The 24,401-nt window shown below is 38.1% G+C and overlaps 1 long non-coding RNA gene across 1 annotated transcript in view; it reads left to right on the forward strand.

Annotated features, from left to right (window-relative positions):
* The first annotated feature begins 10 nt into the window (after positions 1 to 10).
* Positions 11 to 24,401, forward strand: part of LOC132661587 (uncharacterized) — a 198,146-nt gene continuing 173,755 nt past the window's right edge. Inside the window, exons 1-2 of the long non-coding RNA XR_009602300.3 lie at positions 11 to 126; positions 1,971 to 2,015. This is a non-coding gene — a long non-coding RNA (uncharacterized LOC132661587). The remainder of the gene's footprint in view (positions 127 to 1,970; positions 2,016 to 24,401) is intronic.

Raw genomic sequence — 24,401 nt, forward strand, 5'->3', positions numbered from 1 at the left:
GGCAAGGGCTAGAGAGGCTCAGCGCTACCATAAAGCGACGCCCGATAGAAGCCTAGAGCGGATCCGAGCCTGGCCCGCCTCCTGCGCGGAATGGGCTGGGCGGTGTTAATTGGCGGAATATGCAAGGTGAGGCAATGGTTGCTTCAGGAGTCCTCTCGGTTTTGCGTTTGTTTTGTGAGGTTAGGGAATTGGGAGCTCCCTGGGGCTATTTCTTGGGAGATACAGGTTCGGCAGGCTTGGATTGTATTCGCAAATTCCTATGCCTGTGCGTGAGGCCAAATTTTTGCACCCCATTCCTCCTAATCCCTGGAGAAGTGAATGAGTTACAAGAACGTCACGAACAGACCCTTTATTTATAGTCTCACGTTTTGTGTGATTTTTGTTAAAACGAAATATATTGCAAAATGCATCTTTTTAAATTACAAACAATAGAAATAGCTATGTTTATTACTTGGAGTAAAATGTAGGCTCCAGGAAGATGCTTGTAAATTTTCTGAGGGAAGAAAACAGTTTATTTCTTGTATCCCTATTGTCTGCCACAGTTTAGGCGCTCAGTTTTTGGAGTGGGTATTATTCATCTAGAATCTTTGAGAGATTGTGATCCCTTAGACTGAAGACTCAGCCTTCAACCTTTTTCAGATGGGGATAGGAGGGAGGAAAGCACCCAAACTATTGTTTTTTTGACCACCCAAGTGAAAAATGTGAGACCGGGGAAAAAAAAAAGGTCCACCAAGGCCCCAGCTTGTTTGTGATACAAAACACACCTACTGTAAATTGTTTTCTGCAGTGAGCCTATGGCCCTTCCTACCACTTTTTTTTTTTTTTTTTTTTTTCCTGCTCTGCAACCAGGCTGGGTCAATCTTAGAACTAGGGAATGGGAGAAAGGCAAAAAGCAAGAGATAATCCCCTCAGCTGTGTCTGCAAGAGGTCGCATTCGATAGTTCTTTTGTTACTTTGTGTTTGGTGCTTTGCTAAGGAATAATGAGACAAAAAGAATAAAATTTATCTCTACTTTGAAAGAACTCACAGCCTAGTGACAGAGGAGTAAACAGTTAATCACAGTGTGGTGTGATAAATACCATGATAGAAACACAAGGATATGAACAGGATATAATGAGATACATGAAAGCAGGGGCATTCAGTAGGGAGATTAATGCTTGAATTGAGCTGTTGTGTAGAAAACTAACTTGATGCACTCGTGACATCCAAGTACACTACTAATTAAGCCATCCTAATGGTAATGAAACAGAAGGCTCACAGACCACATTAAGATACTTGAAAAACATGGTTTATTAAATCAACTTAAATACCCAGGCAGGGGAAAGAGTTGGAGTTGACACACTTAGGATGGGGTGTAAACATGTAGAAGGACGACATCACCTGAATCATGAGTTATGCGATGTTTGTATGTTCTATCTGCCACATCTGCCTTTTCCACTGATGATATGCTTATGAGGACTAGAGATGGGGTTATAGCAAGAAGGCCTACAGGCAGAAAGTGCTTTGGGCCAATGACACACATCTACTCTGTTGGATCGATATAAGGAAACAGGCCTGGCCACAGCCAGAGCCTACTAATTAGCTTGATGAACAGGCACTGATTTTATTTGCGTTTCTTGGATAGAGCACATATGAGACTATACTAGGTGTCACTTGTGGGTAGCTAATTTAGGGCTGACGAAGCTTTCGTCCCAGAGATGGCAGAGTTATTCATACCTTAGTTTTTCCATCCCTGTTTGACTATAAATGACCCTCTTCCATCATATTTTTTATTTAGCTTTGGCATGCCTTATAGTTTACTAACTTACTATGTATATTTAACACAATTCTGCCTGTGTTTCAGAAAGTACATAGTTACTCATATTCTATATATAAAACATCCTAGGAGGTTTGCATTTGTCTCATAAGCTACTAGTGTACTTAGCACTTCTTGTGACTAACACTTCTTATGACTTTCTTCCATCCTTAAGGAAACTGCAAGGAATTCAGTATAGTTGGAGTGAGAAGCTGGAGAGGTAAGTAGAGGACAGATAGTGCCCTTTTTATGACATATTAAAGATACTACATTTTATACTGAAGAAAAGTGTAAAACTATAAGGAGAGTGGAAAATAGGGAAGAGGTACAGGCCTGGGCAGGAGGGCCAGGTGGAATCTCTTGCCCTAATGCAGCTGATCAATAATGAGGGCCTCAATCAACCAAGGCAGTGGTTCTATGGAGTTAGAGGTGATCCCCCTGCCCCCAAATACATTTGGTAATATTTGGACACATTTTTCATTGTTCAAACTAGGGGTTTCTACTGATAAATACTGGGGTGAGGACAGGGAAACTTCTTTTTTTTTTTTTTTTTAATTTTAAAAAATATTTATTCTTAGAGCAAGCGAGAGCACAAGCAGGGGAGGGGCAGAGAGAGGGAGACACAGAATCCGAAGCAGGATCCAGTCTTTGAGCTGTCAGCACAGAGCCCAATGCGGGGCTCAAACTCATGCACCAGGAGATCATGACCTGAGCTGAAGTTGGAAGCCTAACCAACTGAGCCACCCGGGTGCCCCAGGACAGGGAAACTTCTAAACATCCTACAATGCACAAGACAATCTGTGCATCCTACAATGCAGAAGACGGTCTGCGTTCCCGAGAGCAAGGCGGGATGGCATCGCCCTTCCCGGCCCAGCCTCACAAACCACTTTTCTACACCTTCTATTGGTTACAAGAAAATGTCAAGCTGGCAGAGATTTAAGGAGAGGCTACAGGCCCCGCCCAGGTGGGAGGGGCATCAAGGTCACACGGGAGAACGGGAGGCAGAGCAGGGGCTGCGGCTGCCTTTGGAAAATGTCCTCAGGCGCACCGCACTCTTTCCACTTCGCAGCAAATCTCAGACACCGTCTCCGTCAGTCACATCGATTTATACTTCAGTACTTTGGGTGCAGCTCTTCGACTTCAGATGAAGGCCACTGTCGCTTGGGTGCCCCAAGCCAAGCGTCGTTCACAACAGAGAACTCTCTGGCTTAAAATATCAGTAGTCCCAAGACTGAGAAGTAAGGGATCCCCCTCAAGTAAGGGATTTAAGGAAGCATAGAGAGGATAGAGGTTAAGCAATTCAATTTAGTTGGATTTTATAACGGATTATATATAGATGTGAGGAAGAAAGAGAATGAGTAACTTGGTAACTAGGAGTAACTGAGCTCGGGTTACTGAGGAGGACAAAGGAGGACAAACTGAGGAGGACGAAGGGAAAAATAGGTTAGGGAAAATGGAGATAAAGAATTAAACATTGGATATGTTAAGTTTGAGACATCCCCAAAATGTACAGTAAGCAGGTGGAAAAAGGAGAGGAGATGAGAAGAATTTGAGCTGGAAGATAAGAATTTCCTAATTTTTTATGTGTTTATTTTTGACAGAGAGAGAGGGAGAGAGAGAGAGAGAGAAAATGAATGAGTGGGGAGGTGCAGAGAGCGAGGGGAACAGAGGATCTGAAGTGGGTACTGTGCTGACAGCAGGGAGCCTGATACAGGGCTCAAACTCATGAGATCATGACCTGAGCCAAAGTCAGACACTTAACCAACTGAGCCATCTGGGTGCCCCAGAATTTTCTTATCTTAGTAAGAAATGTTTGTACCAGATTAAATTAGAGTCTGCAGGTAAACTCTAAGAATCTGCATTTCTGGCAAGCAATAAGGTGATCTTGCAGCATGCCAGAATTTGAGAATGATAGTTTTTGGTCTCAGGAAAAGTAGGGAAGAGCAGAGTCCCAAAAACCATGGAAGGAGAGAATTGCAAGCAGGGGTGTTATTAGTACAAGAGGTTGCTATAAAGCAGTACTGGCCATTAGAAGTATAATGCAAGTCATGTAGATAATAAATTTTTTTGTTGCAGTAGTGAACAGGTAAAAAGAAATAGGTGAAATTAATTTTAGAAGTATATTTTGCTTAATCCATTATATCTAAAACATTTTAACATGTAATTAATATAAAATTAATGAGCCATGTTGCATCCTTTTTTTTTCATGCAAAGTCCTAGAAATCTGGTATTCATTTTATACCTCCAGCACCTTTAATTTGAACTAGCCACAATTCCAGTACTCAGGAGCTACATGTAGCTAGTGGCTACCATATTGTATCTCACAGCTGTAGAAGGTCAAGTAAGAAAAGAACTAAAGTATAAGCTTTAGCTATAGTAACAAGGGTGGTCATAGATCATGTGATGAGAGCTCTTTCAGTGAAGAAGCCAAAATATGCCTAGATAAACAGTGGAAAGTTAGAGATTACAGCTACCACTGAGAACATTTTCAAAAATTTTTGCAATTAATAATATAGTATGAGGGGCTTTGTACTTTTGAGTATGAATTTAAGATCAGACAGCATAATTCAGCTTTTTATGTAAATTTTAACAGTTATATTTGAATTTCTGCATTTGCAGAATTGTCCTCCCTGCAAAACAATTAGAAAATTGGGCATAATATATGAAGTCACTGTTGTCAGACATTGGACAACAGGCAATACAGAATTGTGATCCCTGAGAGAAGAGAAATAAGGAAAGTCCTACAATGACTCCAGCTTGCTGCCTGGAGGCAGTGTTCAGGACATAGAGCAGGGAGGAACCTAAACAGAAACCAGTGGTTTCATGAGTGAAAGAGACAGAGATGGAAATTGAAGGAAGCCAATGGGAAGATAGAAGAGTAAGAGACACAGAGAGTCTCGGAGGTCTGTCTGGTCAGGTGTGATTTCCCCTTGTTCTTTGGCTGAGTATTGATCTGCACAATGGAAGACTGAAACTTCATGAGACTTGGGAAAGGACCACCAAAAGCCACAGGCCCAACGATTTCTGATGTTTACACGGGGCTGGGAATAGTTTGTGTTCCATCAACCATAGTAGAGAAACCTTGTAACACCAATTGTAATACCAGTTGTTTCTACCAATTGAAATAAGACCAGGTGGAGCCTGGCCAGCTTGCTCACTTTCTCTGTCTTTCAGGTCTCTCCATGTGGTCTCTGCTTAGGCTGGTTTGGTTTTCTTCACAGCATAGTAGCCATAGGGTGGCTGGATTTATTACACGGTGGTTCAGAGCTCCTGGTGCTTGTGTTCCAGCAAGCAAGGTGAAAATTGCTTTGCCTTTTATGACTTATCCCCTGGGGTCACATATTGTCACTTCTACCTCATTCTGTTGGTTATGTGCAAGTCATTGAACTTGGTCCAGATTCAAGAGGTGGGAGCATGGCTTACACCTCTTGATGGGAGGAATATAAAAAAAATTTGCAGATATGTTTAAAAAAAATGCAAAAGATGGCATAGTCTAGGACCAAATCTAATAACTACCATAATTTCAAAGTAGTGATGAATATAAATGATATTTTGAGATATCTGTAACAACTTTAATTTGATACAAAAAATCTGTGATTTCTTTGGTGACTAAGTTTTAGGTAATGGAGACACAATTAATGCTGCAGCAGTACTAACAGATACACAAATTCTGTGACACCAGCTGGGAGATTGTGTGGGGTCCCACAGGTTAAGGGTTCAGTCCTAAAAGACTGCCCCTTGCCTACTTCAGATGCTAATTATAAATCCAGCTTGTTAGCTGTGCTTCTAACCCACTGGCTATAAATCAGAGGTTCCCATCATTCTCTTCTTAGGTCAATTAGTTTGCTAGAATAGCTCACAACTCAGGAAAACATTTTACTTAATAGATTATCAGTTTATCAGCTTATTAGAAAATGGTGTAGGGGTGCCTGGGGGGCTCAGTTGGTTAGGTGTCCAACTTTGGCTAAGGTCATGATCTAGCGGTTCATGAGTTTGAGCCCTGTGTTGGGCTCTGTGCTGACAGTTTAGAGCCTGGAGCCTCCTTCAGATTCTGTGTCTCCCTGTCCCTCTGCCCTTCCTCTGCTCATGCTCAGTCTCTCTCTCTCTCTCTCTCTCAAAAATAAGTATTAAAAAAAATTTTTTTTTAAAGAAAATGGTGTAACAGGAACCACTAGTCTAAGAGATGCATAGGACAAAGGTGGGAAGAGACACAGAGAACTTCTATGTCCTCTCTGGGGCACACCACTTTCCTGGAACCTTACAAGTGTTTACCAGCCCGGGAGATTTTCTGAACCTCATGCTTTCGGGTTTTTATGGAGGCATCATTAAGTAGGCATGATTGATTAAATCATTGGCCAGTGATGATTAAACTTAATCTCCAGTTCCATTTCCCTCCCAGAGGTAGGGAGAGTAACCACCCCCCCCCACCTTCCCAACCTTTGTGGCTTTTCAGTAGTCCCTTTGTTAACATAAACTATGGTGTGGTTATAAGGGGCTTGTTATGAATCACAAAAGACACTTTAATCACACTTACCACTTAGGAAATTACAAGAGTTTTAAATTCCTGCCAGGAAAGGAGACCAAGACCAAATATAAATTTCTTGTTATGGATTACAATATCACAATACCCTTCACATACATATGTAATATCTCATTCATATATATATAGAAAGTGCCTAGCACACAGTAAGTTCTCAATAACTGGTAGCTATAATTATTCTTGTTACTATTTATGAACCTCCAAATGTATCTGGAAACACTGGAATGATCAGCTCACATATGTTCTGTCATTCATGGCATGCTATGTTCTAATCTTGAAAGATGGATATTAACCTGAGAAGTATTTGAACCTGTATCTCTTGACTTCCCTCTCACCAATTTGTACCCTCCTTCCTTACAACAATATTTAAGAGCTGATTGATGTAAAGAAATGTGATATAGGGAATTTAATTACTGTCCAGTAGGACAGATTGAAGTTGCATTTTTAGCGTCTTCTGATTTTTCTCATTTGAAGCAAAGATTTCAGACTGTTGTGGGGGTGGCGTGGGGAAGGAAATGCAGATCTGTTCACAGCTGCTACTCAGAATACTAGCCATATAACCAGTAGAGAATTTGGCTCAAATTAAAATCCCTGGGCTCTTCATTGCCATCATAATCATTATTGTATCAATTAAGATTCGTTTGCATGTCCACAGTATTTGGCACTACATCAAGGAGGGAAGCTGATGATCACAGAATTGGTTTAGACCATTTTGCTTATGTCTGAAAATGACCCAACTGGTATAAAGAAAAAGCAGAAATAAATCATTAAAATTTTGTAATTCAACAGCACTTAGAATCATAAAATATTACAACTGGAAAAGGATCCAACAATTCTGTTGCACAGCTTCTTCATTTAGAGATAAAACTCAGCTCCAGAAATAGTAATATTATACAACCAATATATAAGTGACAATTAGTAAAGGTTACACAACCAGTAAGTAATAGGGGGAAAAAAGACTCATACCCATATCATCTAACTCAAAATTCACTGTTTTTCGTACTTTACTGGCCTACAACACAATCTATGAGTAAGGATCATATTCTTAGAAAACCAGAAAATATAATATTACATATAACTCTCCTTTGAATTACTCTCTTGGAAAATTAGGAGCCAAGTTATTAGAGTCTACATGTTTTGGCTTTTCTATATTAATCATTATTAGTGACGGGAGTAGGTACTGTTGGTTTTGATGGAGGATGTTTTGGTGTGCCATAGGGCTTATTTAGGTGAACAATATGAACAGTTCTAAATATTTTCAGGGATTGCATGAGAGAACCCTCCTTAGGCCTTCGGGTGGATCTTTGTACAGCAATACTGCCTAGGAGCCAGCAGAGGGAGAGCAGAACATTGTTTGGCCAATTTTCACCAAGTTTCTCCTTACTGTTTTACCTCTTATTAATTTTTTTTACACATATTTGATCTATTCCTTGACAGTGGTGAGAAAAATATTACCTTTTCCTGCTTTTTTGGGGCAGGATAGAGAATGCTTCTACCAATGAATTGGAATTCTACTTAACTTATTGGTCAATAGACTGTCAAATGAACTGGGTTTGGAAAGTCTTTAAGCATATTAGGAATTTGTGTGGCTTTCACATGCTTTTCCCCATAATATTGGGCAACTTAAGTGATTTTAAATATATGTAATCAAATATATATATTATCTTTTAATAACTACTTCAAAGAGAAACTAACAATGTAGTAAGATTTGGAATTATCTCATTAGTCACTTGATTTTGCTACATAAGAGGATGAATATATACTGAATCCAGAGAAAGTTTAAAATGATGACTTTTGATACAAAGAGTTTTAGAAATAAAATCCACATATCAGTTGAAGTAATCATCTCATTTTTCCAGAAATCTTTGGTATTTACACATTCATTATTGCTTTGTTTTTGTATCTTCAGAGTTTGGGGTATAAGGTGATACACACTTATCCTCAAAGAGTTCATGAGAGATTGACACAGAAACAGATCACTGAAAAATCTAATGGCAGTATTAGACAATTAGGCATATGGGTTGGGGCAGTAAGAGTGCATGGAACACAAGCATTCAACCCAATAAGGGGATCTGGAGTGATTTCTGGAGGAGGGCCATCAGAACTAAGTCATAAAGGAGTAGGAATGTATTCTATTCAATGTATTCTTTAATCTTCCCTCCCCTATTCACATGGTTATGTTGAGAGTGGCCATTCAGTACACTATTATACTGCATTCCTAAGCTATAAATTTTTGATCCACAAGTGGACATCTGAAATATGCTGGGTAGGGCACCGGTGTGGCTCAGTTGGTTAAGTGTCTGACTCTTGGTTTTGGCTCAGGTCATGATCTCACGGCTCGTGAGTTCAAGCCCAGCATGGGGCTGTGTGTTGACAGCATGGAGCCTTCTTGGGGTTCTGTCTCCCTCTCTCTCTACCCCTACCCCCCCCAAATAAATAAACATTTTTAAATAATATGAAAAAAGAAACATGCTGGGTTAATCAGTGTTCCTTCCTAGGATTTTTCAGTATGGGACCCAGTGAAACTGGAGAACTGTTAACTGCTTCGTTTTCTGCCTTTTGTCAGAAGAAAACAGCAATAATAACCTGAGTTACATTGACACACACAAATTGAAGCACAAACTGTAGAGAATGCATCCTCCCAGCATTCAAGCCTCTGGTTCTTTTGTCGCCCATAATATATGTGCAGCCACTTCCCTGTTCTTTGGTTTCATGAGACAGCCCAGTATCCTTATAAGTCTTTTTTTCTCAAACTGGTATGAGTAGGCTTTCTTTCCTTTGCAGCCACAAGAATCCCAGCTGGTATAAAGAGTTACTGAGGCAGAGAGAGAGGGTGAAGGGCATTTTGGGGACTACAGGAGCAAAGACTTAGAAACATTAAAAAGCATGGCCTGTAGGAGAAATAGAAATAGTTTAATTTTGTTAAAACATAAAATAAGAGAGAGAAAGAGTGCTAACAAATGAGGTGAGAAATTTATCATTCTATGGAGTTTAACTTTACTCTGAAGGCAATGAAGAGCCATAGAATAGTTTGCACACTGACATAGATTTGTGGTTTAGATGGCTTACTCTGGCAGGAGTTTCTTCAACATTTCTTGCATCTCTGGGTTTTTAATATGTTGTTCCATCACTTAGGACCCTGGGGTAAGGGAATGGGATATGGAAAATGTGTTCTGTCCCTAACCAAAACAAATCCTGGGGTCTTGACTTTTTATGACTTCATTTGATTACTTTCTAACAGCCTATCTTTCCCTTCATTCTGAAAGTGCCACTAGAGCAGGGGCATGTCTACTTTGTTCATCGTGAATTTCCAAGGTAGTTAAATGAGGTAATTCCCATGCCTTCGTACCTGGAACACATGGTTATACAATAAAAATTTGCTATATCAATAAATGAGTGAGTAAATAAATAGTGATGAGATAGAGGGAATAAATTCATGATATATTTTGGAAATAGGGCTTGATGAGTTTGATAAAACTATATATATTGAGCACTTAAATATTAAGCAGAATGAATGTTTTGCATGCATTACCTTCTTTAATCTTCACAACAATTCTGTGTAATATGTATGATACTTCCCCCATTTTACAGATGGAGGGAAAAAAAGCTTAAAGAAACTGAGGACTAGATTGAACCATATAACATTGCCATCTAAAAACTTGCAATATAGGTAAGGCATTATGTGCAGAGACCTGTTTGGTGCTAGTTTCTAAATCACCAAGTTATACTGTACATGGATGTGCAGGGTGGAGGAGAGGGGGGAGTCAAGAATGATTCCCAGCTTTCTATCATAGGTGAATGATGGTGCCTCCAACTGAAGCAGAGAATACAGAGCAGGGTACTTCTTCCAGTGGAGATGATGAATTTGATTTGGGATATATAGAGAATGAGGCCTGTGGGATGACCACAGGACAATGTCTGGCTGCAACTTAATATGAGTTTTAAAACTATTGTTGAATAATTGGATTCATGGGTCATTAAGTTTCAATTAAATAAAGGTAGTAACTGAGGTCTAATAAGGAAAGTGTGCTGTTTGAGATGAGTACTGGCTGGGTGCCAGCACCTTGGGAAATATTACATAGGAGAAGTAGAGAGTACAGTGCCATGGGAGAAAAAGGAAATAGGGTATTTAAGAAGAAGGAAATAGTAAGGAAGGAATGATCTACAATGTGATTTGCAGCAGAGAATTCCTTAAAATATATCCTGAAAACTGTCTGTTTTTTTTTTTAATCTAAATGAAAAAAGTATTAGTAAAATGGTTGGGTAGAAGCCAGACTGCAGGTGGTTGAAAAATGAAAGTACAATTGAATTGGAAAGTACAACCAAGAAGAATAAATGATACCTTCAGATGTTTTCAGTGAGGAGAAGAAAGAGGTCCAACATTAGTTAGATGAAGATTCTGGCAGAAAAGAGATTTTTTTTTATTTTTAGGAAGAGAAAGATAATTGAATATGTTTACCAGCTATGGGAAAGAAGACAGTGGAAAGATTGAAGGTATCCAGGAGAGGATATTAGAGAAAAGAACTCACAAAGGAGGGAGGGAATAAGATGAAGCTTACAGATTGAGGAGTTCACCTTCAGGAGTTGGGACACTGAAATTCTGAGCTTAAAAGAAAGTAAGAGATGTATGTGAATGTGTGTATGGAAATAGAATATTGAGAGACATCATGCTTGATGAGCTTGATTCTCTTGATTTAACAGGAAGCTTTGAGTAGGAACTTTAGAAGAAAGTGTAGAGTAGTCATTATTGGATATGGGATTGTGGAGTGACTGAGAATGAGTAAAGGACTGAAACTCTAAATGAGAGTTCAGCCAAGGTGAGAGATCACATTTGATCAGGGTAACAATTAGTATGGTGTTGAGGTATTCTTCTCAGTGTTCAACTTTCTAGTTGACTAAGGAATGAAGACAGACCATCACATTGATCCAGTTTAAATTTTACTGGGTCAATTGCAGTTCAGGGACAGTTGTACAAAAGAATGAAGAATGCTGATGTAACAACACTTTAAAGGATATTACTTCACAAGTTTGGATTAAAGTGTAAAGATATAGCTATTAGATATAGCTATCAGATATAGCTATCTGATAACCATATTCAGATTCTCAAAAGAAAAACCAAAAATTAGTTTCATGGCTATTAATAAGAAAAGAAGAAACCCTCACTTACAGATATAAGAGGATCAAAATAAACTTGTGAGAATTAGTGAAGGAATTTTTTTGGAGAAAGCTGCTTCTCTGCTCCCTTATATTTACAAGGTGGAGAGGTAGGTGATTCTTTGCTCTGCACTGGAAACCTATGTGGGTGAGTGTGCTCTCAAAAGATTATTTAGAGAGCTTAACAGAGTAAATAGTGAACTAATGCTTGACTTCTTCTTTGAAAATGTAGAAGGCATAAGAAGGCATGAGTCAAGCTGATAAGCTACTTTGGTGGCAGAATACTTACCTTTTCTATTCATCACTGTAGTGGAGGTTGTAACCACTGCAATAATGGAAAAAAATAAAAAGACATACAGATTGGAAAGGAAGAAGTTAAACTTTATTTTCAGGCCACATGTTTGTCTATGTAGAAAATCCTATAGATACTGTAAAATCACTACAAGAATTAGTAAGTTGAACAAAAAAGACTCAAAGGGTCAATACAGAAAATTAATTTCTATACATTTCTATACACTAGGAAAGAATTACTGGGAACCAAAACAAACAAAACCAAAAACAAAAAACTAGTTAGGAGTGCATACTATAATGAGGTTCTCTTTCTTCCTTAGGCAATTTATAAAAATGTAGATATGATTGGTATGAATAGAAATTTTGTGTAAGCTAATGAAGCTTCTAGATCTGAGGGGACACAGGAACAAGCTAACCTGAACAAATTTAGGAGTAGAAGCAGAGAGAGGAGAAAGCATAGTGTAGAAATCATGCAGGTAGTTCTGGGCTGAGTCAAAGCAGAGTTACTTATTTCCATTAACCAAGAAGAAATTGTGGATTAAAAAAAACCCCAAAAAACCAAACTTTTTGTAATCTGATGTCACTGGGTTCAAGAAAAGGAAAGCTTTAAGCTAGAGCAATAAACTAACCAAATGATGCTATGGTGTCTTAGGGGAGGGAGGCTGTTGACTGAATGTAACACCCAGGAGCTAAAGGCTATAGTATCAAAGATTTCCTGGGGACAGAAAACAAAGCTTTGGCTTATCTGAGGCAGAAAGTTAGAACTGAGGTCCCTTCATGAAAGGACCTTAGACCACTCTTTCTCAGTGAAAAGGGAATTAGAACAACTAAACACTAAAACTAAAAACTAACAAAAGTTCCCCTGATAAATCAAAGCTCCAAGATTTTTCCATATACAGATGTGAAGTCTCATTTGACATTCTTCCTAGGATTTTAATGTGAACACTCATCTTTCACACCACTAAACCCTAGGATGTCCAGCAGCAGTAAAGCTCTCTGTAGCAATACTTCCAACAGTCCAGGGCAATAAGAGACTCTCAAGAAGAGTTAGTGACTAAAACTTATAAATCATAGAAGAAAATAATTCACATGTGAGAATACTTAGACATGGTGAAGAAGATTAGATCTTTAAGAACTTGAGAAAAAATACAAAAATCTGAAAGATCCTGTACAGTAACTATGCTTAACACTATTAAGTTGACAAAAAGAGGAGTAAAAATAAAAAGGAAAGAATAGGATATTGTGATATGAGAATGTGTGAATCTGAAAAATAATTGAAAAGAACTCTTAGACATGAAATCATTTAAATTAAGAATTTTATGGAAGGGTTAAACGATAGGTCATAGTAAAAATGAGAATTACTGACCTGGAAGAAAGAGTTGAGAAAACCAAAATGCAGCAAAGATAAATAAAATGAAAACTAGGGAAAAGACACAGAGGATAGAGGATTAAGACATAGAGGATAAACTGATGGGGTGAGCATATGTTTAACAAAATGAGAGTTCTAGAGGAAAAGAAGGAGTGGAGAGAGGTGGCATTTAAAGAACTTCCCGTAATTGAATGTGATGGTTGTAAAAGCATATAGTAATCTTTTTTTCTGTGTGACAGTCTTTATTTTTCTCTTAATGTGCAGATACTTTTTGTAATAGTTATTGATATATTTGAGTATATGCTGACTGCTATACTCTCTGTCTCATTTGTTCTATGTTGATTTTTTTCCTCCTTTGTTGGATTAATCAAATATTTTTATTATCCTTTCTCTTTATCAACATTAGAATTATTGATTATATTAGTGGTTAAAGTTGTGCTGTCCAATAGAGTAATCATTAGATACATATATCTGTTTAAATTTGAATGGGAATGTAGGGGAGCCTGGGTGGCTCAGTTGGTTGAGCATCTGACTCTTGTTTTCAGCTCAGGACGTGATCCCAGGGTCATGGGATCAAGTCCCCTATTTGGCTCCATGCTGAGCATGGAGCCTGCTTGTGATTCTCTCTTTCACTCCCTCTGCCCCTCTCCCCCCTGCTCACACTCTCTCTCTTTAAAAAAAAAAGAATGAATATGAATATAAATAGGGAAAATAAAATTTTAAAATTTCAGTTCTTCAGGTAAGGCACCCAGTAGTTAATGTGTCCATCATTGCAGAAAGCTGTGTTGGATAGCACTGATCTAGATAATCCAAAGGTCTGTTTATATCATCTGGGTTTTCTGTTTATTTCTTGGTATGTCTTATCATCTTCCATTAAATGGTTTCCATTGTATATGAAAAATTGCAGAGGTTCCAGATGCTTTTATCTTCTCTTAGAAAGGTTTCACTCTCTTGTCTGTTAGGAAGCTAGGGTGGGGGTCAGGTCATCTTAATTTGATCAACAACTGAGTTGCTATAAATCGTCTATATTGCAATTTTTATTAAGACTAATATACACTTGGCTTGTTACCCCTCTTGGGGATATAGCCCTCGAAGGATTTTAACTGAGAGGTTGGGGTGTTCAATAGGACTCCTTCTTTTTGCTGAGTCATGTGGTCTTTTGTCTCCATGGCACTGTCAGACTATTGAAAATACCATACTTTTAAGTGGCATTCTACTTAGGTTCTAGACCTTTTGCTGTGTTTATCTTTAAAAAATTGACTGTGGGTCATGCTTGCTGTGTGCTTCCCCCTATTTTTGCTATGTCGGTGACTCTGGCCCTATTTTTTTGTCTTTTCTGTCCTGTGACACTACCAAAAATTTCTTCAGCTACTCTGCCTCTTAGCAACCGCTCCCTGACCATATTCTTAGCCTTGCATCCAGCACTAAGAATTAGGAAATTCCCCAAGAGAAACTTACCCATTAATCTCTCTCTGCTTCACCTTCCTTTAGGATCTTGGCCTTTTAACTCCTGGTTGCCTCAGCAGTCCTCAGTGCTTTCAAACAGAGATTTATTTTTTCTTAGTTTTTCTTGATGTGGGAATACATTGCTTTGCTACAAGCTGCGCTACTATAGCTGGAAATAGAATCCCTCTCACTTTGCTTGCAGTCATGACTGATTCTGGTATAAGCTTTACTGATATTGACAGGAGAGTTACTTTATTATTACAATTTTTCCATATAGTTATGTCTCTTTCTATGGTATCAAAATGACTGCTACTGTGCTTGTATCTGTAAGCTGCTAATGAAAATTTGGGGATGTATTGGAAAAACTCATATGATTTAATGAGGATTTAGTTTTTTTGGCAAGCTTCTGAGAGCTATAACAAGTGCCATTTATCAACCCCCTATCAAATGCCTTGTGTGTTAGATACATGTTTCTTCTACTTATTTTTTTAATGTTTATTTAGTTTTGAGAGATAGAGTGTGCGAGAGGGGAGGGGCAGAAAGAGAGGCAGACAGGGTCAGAAATGGGCTCTGTGCTGACAGCATAGGGTCTGATGTGGGGCTTGAAATCATGAATGGTGAGATCATGACCTGAGCTTAAGTCAGATGCTTAACCAACTGAGCCACCCAGGCGCCCCTGTTTCTTCTAATTATTAACAACAATTCTGCAACATATATATTATTGTTATACCCTTACTGATATGAGAACCAGGGCTTAGAATGGTTAAATAACTTCCCCTTGGCAAATCCAGGTCTGACTTTAAAGTCCCCAGTGTCATTTCCCACCTATTCTTGAGAATGTAGCAAAAACCTAGGAAGACTCTGTTCTTCACATTTCCTCACACTTTGCTACAGTCACTTGCTATTATTTAATTCAGCCTTTCTAGGTGATATCCCAAAGAAATAAAAATAGAATTAGTGACAACAGGTCATACTTATTGTACTGAGAGGCTCCAAAATCATTTTTAATGAGCTAAACCTACAAAGATTAGTAATAGTTTAGTAACCACCAGCATGTTCTCTGCTTCAGGCAAAGTTTAGTTGGCTGGACATAGATGGGAAAGTCATGGATGAGGACTCTTTTTATCTAAATAAATTAGCAATGCCATGGCATTTATTATCTATTGTAGCTATTTTAAACTGGGAGTACCATGGAGAGCCAAGTAGAGGATGCTGGGGATTAACTTTTGTTTTACTTGCTGGCTTGGAGAAAAGTTCCATGACCCTGAAAAACAGAACCTGAAAACTCTTCTCCCCAGATCCTTGCTGAAGTGCAGATTCCAAACTACTCATCACTTGTCTTCTTATTCCCTAGCCTCCTTCTACAGTACTCTTATTAATCCTATTCTTTGTGATGTTTTATTCTACTCTGAAATAGAATGATGGGAAATTAATTTATGGTCTATGGTTCCTAACTCAGATATTAGCAATGTGATAGTTGAGGAATGATTCTAATTCATTGAGAACCAGAGGGCTTCTTTTAGACTGTAACTCTGTATTGGAAATGGATGAGTCTAGATATTACAAAAAGGAATCTAATCTTACAAATGGTTATTGCAAACATATTCATAGTTCAGAGAATGATGTAAAACATTTCTTTCCTGTTGCCATTGGGTTACCTTTCAGTCTAAACAGAATAATCGTCAGATAAGCACGAAGAAATATCTTCTTTTTCAGTGTCTTGACCTCTGTCCTTTTATTATGTCTGTTCTCTCCCTTCTCCTTTATTATCTGCTGGGCTCTGGTGTATTTTGCTTCCCCAGGAAACCTATTTCAGACTCCATATTTGAATATCAGTGGTGAACTTTTATTTCCTTAAATGGACCACCTATAAAGCAAACAAAAATTTTTTTTGAATAATAAGTTAGTCATAGAGCATTAATGTTCATTTTTATGGGAGGGAGTCCTCCTCTGTGCATGAGGGATGAGAGTGGAAAGTGATGGGGTAAAGTTCACAGAGGCCCCTATGCTCCAGAATTATTAAAGAAAGTACATGTGGTATGACAAATGGGAGAAGATTTTAAGGGGTGTTCTTTTTTTTAAATGTAACAAAGATGGATTGCTGTATAACTCTAGGGAAACAACACATCCATTTATTGTGTTTATTAATCATGTACTCTGTATGAGGGACTAGAGACAAAATGGTATGTATTTGGTAAATAAAAAATATGTGGTTCCTGCCTTGCTTAGCATACAACCTAGTTGAGAAGATAGAGAGCAAACATGTTAGAACAAACAAACAATGGGAAGTTCAAAGAAGAAAAAGTAGGGGATATGGTTATAGGGAATATGTTCAGTGTAAGTGTGTGCATTTCCTAATTGGATATAGAAATAGAAGTCATCAGCATATAGATGGCATTTAAAGCTGTAGAAATCTAAGAGATGAATAAGGGAAAGGAGGTACAGGGATAAGAAAAATGATTCTTAGACTATGCCTTGGTGGACTTACTTTTTTGGGAGATGGGGTTCAAAATGAGGCTAACTCTGGTTCCATCTGTGAAGATTGCTTGAAAGCTCATTATCATGCATTTTATTTCACAGATTTCTTTCCCTTGCTTGACTTTTGCAAGAACGCTGGGGACTCACAAGGTCCTTAAAGGCCAGCATAACATTCTACTGAAGGTTAATGCTCCAGTGGGTGCTTCTTTTCCACGGCACCAAGTTTAACCAGAGAGACTCTCACTTAGACTCCCAGGAGTGTAACAATTCTTACCTAATCAGAGCCTTCTATTGTTCTTTTACTGTACAGGCATTTTAGGCAGATAAGTCCTAATGCCCATCCATGGCAAATTTGCAATCCTAGAGAATCAACAACTATCAGCCTGCCAGATAACACTCCATAAAACCTCTATTCTGTTCTACTTTCCAAAGCTTCTTTCATTCTCTGAATGGACCCAGACCTTTGTAGCATAAAGCCCTTTTTAGGGGCTATCTTCTTGGTAGTGGATTCCTGTATGGTAACTCCTCGTTAGAGCTCTGACACACAATGTGATTGTTTATTCTTCTTTAGATCTGGCCCAGTCCTGAGAAATCAAGGCCTGACCCCCTGACTGGATGTGGAGATGACATCCTTCCTTTCTTCCTAATGAGTGTAGCTGTAGAGTAGCCAGCAACAAAACAAAATTATTTCAATAGATTATTCTGCCACTTTAAATGGCAGAATACATTTTAAATAAGTTTAAGTTCAAAATACATGATTCACTGCTGGTTGGAATGGGCACTGGTTTAGTATTTCTGGAAATTAAATTAATAGTGTGGTTGTACCCTAAGAATCAGCAATCCCATTTCTGGGTATGTGTCACACAGAAATTTTTCTTTTTCTTTTTTCTTTTTTTTAATGTTTATTTATTGTGAGAGAGGGAGGGGGGAGGGGCAGAGAGAGAGTGAGGGAGAGGGAGAATACCAAGCAGGATCCACGCTGTCAGCACAGAAAGCAACAGGAGGCGCAATCTCACAAACTGGGAGATCATGACTTGAGCTGAAACCAAGAGTTGGAGCCTTAGCCAACTGAGCCACCTAGGCGCCCCTATATCACACGGAAATTTTTCTACATGTGCATGTAAGGAAATTTATCACTGTTGTCATTCAGAGGCAACCGAAGTGGTCACCACTAGGGGAATGAAGAAATAAAAGTGTGCAATTTTCTCTTTACATAATATTGTCATCTGTAACTAAAAACTGTATATTTCTTTCATTGCAATTGTTTTCTTGATTAATTGTCCTGGCTAGAACATTTGTTGTTACAATGTTGACCTCATTTTTTCCTGATTTTAGTGGCATCATGTTTATTTATTCTCTATTAAGAATTATGTAGCAGTAGGGCTTTTTTTTGGCGGGGGAGTAAATATGCTTTATCAGGATGGGTTTCTTTCTATTTCTAGTCTTCTGGGAGTTTTTATTATGAATGGATATTAATTTTTATTCAGTTCATCTAATTATTGAGTTCATTTAATTATTATATGCATTTATTGAGATGATCATATGAATATTCTAATTATGTTAATATGGTGAATTATATTGATTGATTTAAAAATGTTAAACCAACTTTCCATTCCTGGGGTAAACCTTATCTGTAACTTAACTTTTCCTATGTTGAGGTATTCAATTTGTTAATATTTTGTTAACGACTTTTGCATCTATATTTTTGAGGGTTATTATCCTGTACTTTTCTTCTCTTGTAATGTCTTTGGCAGGTTTTGGTTTTAGGTTGTATTGGTCTCATGAGATGACTTGGGAAGTGTTCTGTCTTTTCCTATTTTCTAGGAGAGTTTGTAAGATTGGTGTTGCATCTTTTTTAAATGTTTAATGGAATTCTCCATCTGAGTGAAGCAGAAATGGACTTCCATTTTCTGTCTAGGAAGGCTTCTAATTACAATTGAAATTTTGTTAATTGATAGCAGTCTATTTAAGATTTCTTTTCCTTTCTCTGTTGGTTTTGGAATTTGTTGCCATTCAGATAATTTATTCATGTTATCTAAGGGTAGATGAAACAATTTTGATGCTGAAGAAAGTTGCCTATTTCTCTGGGAGGAAAAAGTAAGACATGTCCTGCTATAATAAAGTTGGAAGGCTCTTTAGGGAACCTAAGAAAAATAGACTAAGGTGTGGCCTTTCTGGTGTCTCTATCGAATGTCTCAGGTGTTCATGAAGTTTCTACTGTGTTTGGTCATAACTCAGTGTTACCAGTAGACAAGTCAGTTTATAGCAACCTGATACTTCCTCTTTTCATTGTAGTTGCTCTTTGACCAGCTGTATGGCATCTTAGAATCAGTCAAGACTTGAGATCCTAATGCAGATTTCTGGCATTTTTTTCTCTGTTTAGTTCTATTCTCTTCTCTCTGGTTCTCTGCCTCACAAGTTCTGCTTTTTGTCTCCTAGTTTTGTAGGCTAGCTTTCTTTGCATGGCTTATGCCTCCCTGCTTTGGCTTCCTAGGGAGCATTATGCAAGGTGATGTTTTAACTATAGAATCACTAGCAAGCCAAAAAGAGATTGGAGCACTTCCTAGGCCAGAAGCCTTAAGAACTTTTCTCTTGTTTTCTTTCTTTCTTTCTTTCTTTCTTTCTTTCTTTCTTTCTTTCTTTCTTTTTCTTTTTCCTGGTTAGTGTCATCTCTTAGGTAGCCAGGTTCTTTCTCTCTCAAACCCCACTTGAAGAGAACGTGCTTTCATCTCTTTAATGGAATGGCCATTTTCCTTATAGGAGACCATCCTCTTTAGCCTCTGTTAATAGCCTGCAGACTAAAACAACATAGTGCAGAGTCTTAGTTCATCTTCCTAGAGAAATAATCATTTCCTTAGAATCAGAAATGTCTTATCCTTTTTTTATTTGGGGCCATTGGTAAAAGAAGCCATTATAGCTTTGGACCTGTAGCAGACACTGTTTGTCTATAGAGCATCCATTCTTCTTTCTCTAAGTCTGAATTGTAGACTATGAATCGGCCCCAGTATTCACTATACTCTCATGCTACCTAGGAAATTTAGGGGAGGTTGACCTGATCTTCTTTCCATATAGTATGAGCTCAATAACTCTTTGTTGAATGAATTGCATTTATTCAGTTTTAACTTCTCATTTGATCTATTTCCTTTACTAGACTTAGGATTGTTTCCTTTACTAGGTGGTGATGGCATAATGTCTAAAGCCTGAAAGCTGGGCCTCTGAAAATGTAAAAGACCTGCAAAAAACAAAATGGGGCTTTGTACTAGTCAGCATTGGTTAGATTGCACTGCGTTAACAATTATTTCCCAGGTCTTAGTGTATTAATGCAGAGGACCTTATTTCTAGTTTATGTTACATGTTAGTTACATGTTAATGACAAGAGAAAGGGCATTTTGGGGGCACCTGGGTGACTCAGTCAGGTAAGCATCTGACTCTTGATTTCAGCTCAGGTCATGATCTCATAGATTTGTGAGTTTGAGCCCTGTATTAGGCTCGGTGCTGGCAGTGCAGAGCCTTTGGGATTCTTTCTTTCTCTCCCTTTCTCTCTGCCCCTCCCCTGCTCGAGGTCTTTCGCTCTGTCTCAAATAAATAAACATTAAAAACAAGAGAGAGAGAAAAAGGGCATTCTGGGCTTCCCAAAGTCCCTGAAGAACTGAGGCTGATAGAACTTCCACCATCTCTTAAATTGCATTATGTAGAAAACACAGCCTTCATGATTGTCAAGGTAGAATAAGAGAGCGCCTGAAGAGCTCAGCACAGGCTTTTCTCTGCCTCGTCACTCACCTTCCATTGGGCAGGACTAATTACGTGGTTTTGCTCAACTGTAGGGAAGGAGAAGTATAGCTTTCTATTTATCCAGAAGAGAGGAGAGCCAGATATTGGTGAATACTATTCTTGTGTCTACCAAATTCAAAAATGGGAAAATAAAACTGAAAAATCTAAATTTATAAATTCAAATTAATAAAAAATCCAAAATTAAAAAAGAAAGAAAATCCAAATTAATAAATAATTAAATGTTGACTCCATTATTGAGTTAGCTATTCACAAACATTTCATTGCATTTGAGAAGTTTGTTTCTTAATTTCAAAGTCCTCAAAGATATTTGCAAATTTCATACTGGATAAAGGGTTAGTATCCAGAATCTATAAAGAACTTACCAAACTGAACACCCAAAAAAACAAATAATCCATTGAAGAAATGGGTAGAAGACATGAATAGACACTTTTCCAAAGAAGACATCCAGATGGCCAACAGACAATTAAAAAGATGCTCATTGCACCAAAAACCATACAATACCTAGGAATAAATCTAACCAAGGAGGTGAAAAATCTATACACTGAAAACTATAGAAAGCTTATGAAATAAATTGAAGAAGACACAAAAAAATGGAAAAAGATTCCTTGCTCCTGGATAGGAAGAACAAATATTGTTAAAATGTTGATACTACCCAAAGAAATCTACATATTCAACGCAATCCCTATCAAAATAACACCAGCATTCTTCACAGAGCTAGAACAAATAATCCTAAAATTTGTATGGAACCAGAAAAGACCCCGAATAGCCAAAGCAGTCTTGAAAAAGAAAACCAAAGCAGGAGGCATCAGATTTCTGGACTTCAAGATGTATTACAAAGCTGTAATTATCAATACAGTATAGTATTGGCACAAGAACAGACACTCAGATCAATGGAACAGAATAGAGAACTCAGGAATGGACCCACAAACATATGGCCAACTAATCTTTGACAAAGCAGGAAAGAATATCCAACGGAATAAAGACAGTCTCTTCAGTAGGTGCTGGGAAAAGGTGGTGCTGGGAAAACTGGACAGCAACATGCAGAAGAATGCACCTGGACCACTTTCTTACACCATACACAAAAATAAATTCAAAATGGATCAAAGACCTAAATGTAAGACAGGAAGCCATCAAAATACTCGAGGAGAAAGCAGGCGAAAACCTCTTTGATCTTGGCCACAGCAACTTCTTACTCAACACATCTCCAGAGGCAAGGGAAACAAAAGCAAAAATGAACTATTGGGACCTCATCAAAATAAAAAGCTCCTGCACAGCAAAGGAAACAATCAGCAAAACTAAAAGGCAACTGACAGAATGGGAGAAGATATTTGCAAATAACATATCAGATAAAGGCTTAGTATTCAAAATCTATAAAGAACTTAACCAACTCAACACCCAATAAACAAATAATCCAGTGAAGAAATGGGCAAAATACATGAATAGACACTTCTCCAAAGAAGACATCCAGATGGCCAACCGACACATAAAAAAATGCTCAACATCACTCATCATCAGGAAAATACAAGTCAAAACCACAATGGGATACCACCTCAAACCTTTCAGAAAGGCTAACATTAACAACTCAGGCAACAACAGATGTTGGCGAAGATGCGGGGAAAGAGAATCACTTTTGCATTGTTGGTGGGAATGCAAGCCACTGGTGCAGCCACTCTGGAAAACAGTATGGAGGTTCCTCAAAAAACTAAAAATAGAACTATCCTTTGACCCAGCAATTGCACTACTAGGCATTTATCCAAGGGATACAGGTGTGCTGTTTCGAAGGGACACATGCACCCCATGTTTATAGCAGCACTGTCATCAATAGCCAAAGTATGGAAAGAGCCCAAATGTCCATCGATGGATGAGTGGGTAAAGAACATATGGTGTGTGTGTGTATATATATATATATATATATATATATATATATATATATATATAAAATGTATATATTACTTGGCAATCAAAAAGAATGAAATCTTGCCATTTGCAACTACGTGGATGGAACTGGAGGGTATTATGCTAAGTGAAATTAGTCAGAGAAAGACAAAAAACATATGACTTCACTCATATGAGGACTTTAAGAGACAAAACAGATGAACATAAGGGAAGGGAAAAAAATAATATAAAAACAGGGAGGGGGACAAAACAGAAGAGACTCAAATATGGAGAACAAATTTAGGGTTAGTGGAGGGGTTGTGGGAGGGGGGATGGGCTAAATGGGTAAGGGGCACTAAGGAATCTACTGAAATCACTGTTGCACTATATGCTAACTAATTTTGATGTAAATTAAATAAAAATAAAATTAAAAAGAAAAAAGATGTTCAATGTCACTCATCATCAGGGAAATACAAATCAAAACCACACTGAGTTACCACCTCACACTGGTCAGTGTGGCTAAAATTAACAACTCAGGAAACAACAGATGCTGACGAGGATGTGGAGAAACGGGAACCCTCTTGCATTGCTGGTAGGAATGCAAACTGGTGCAGCTGCTCTGGAAAACAGTGTGGAAGTTCCTCAAAAAATTAAAAATAGAACTACCCTACGACCCAGCAATAGCACTCCTAGGAATTTATCCAAAGGATACAGAAGTGGTGAGTCATAGGGGGTGATGTACCCCAATGTTTATAGCAGTGCTTTCAATGATAGCCCAATTATGGAAAGAGCCTAAATGCCCATCAACTGATGAATGGATAAAGAAGATGTGGTTTATATATACAATGGGATACTACTTGGCAATGAGAAAGAATGAAATCATGCCATTGGCAGCAACGTGGATGGAACTGGAAGGTATTATGCTAAATGAAATAAGTCAGAGACAGAATATTATATGTTTTCACTCATATGTGGAACTGAGAAACTTAACAGAAGACCATGGGGGAAGAGAAGGGGGGGAAGTTACAGAGAGGGAGGGAGGCAAACCATAAGAGACTCTTAAATACAGAGAACAAACCGAGGCTGATAGGGGTGTGTGGGAGAAGGGAAAATGGGTGATGGGCATTGAGAAGGGCACTTGTTGGGATGAGCACTGGATGTTGTATATAAGCAATGGACCACAGGAATCTACTCCAAAAACCAAGGGCACACTTTACACACTGTATGTTAGCCAATTTGACAATAAATTATATTTTTAAAACAGTCCTCAATAAGTATAATTGCCATAAAATCATAATAATTTATGAGTTACATGTACTACTTGTGTCCAGTAATGTTAACACAAATTTGTAAGACTACTTTCATAACTCTTACTGGCAGGTTTAAAAATGTTTGATATGATGTGTGATGTGGCCTTCCAAATTAAGAAATCCCAAGGAAGTCTTTTAATGACTCTTAGTAGACAGTAAATTCCATGAGGGCATGGCCTTTATTGCTTGTCATTTTATCCCTGGGGTCTAGCACAATCCCTGAAATAGTGGAGGAACTTGTAAATACTTGTTAAGCTACTGAACAAATAGATAAAATAATTGAGTCTTCACTTTTGAGGCAAGTGTAATCTTCATTAAAAAACTGACCTGTAAAAAAGCTGAACACATTTT

The sequence above is a fragment of the Panthera onca genome, chromosome D1 (assembly GCF_046562875.1).
Source record: "Panthera onca isolate mPanOnc1 chromosome D1, mPanOnc1 haplotype 2, whole genome shotgun sequence".
In the NCBI taxonomy this organism is placed as follows: domain Eukaryota; kingdom Metazoa; phylum Chordata; class Mammalia; order Carnivora; family Felidae; genus Panthera; species Panthera onca.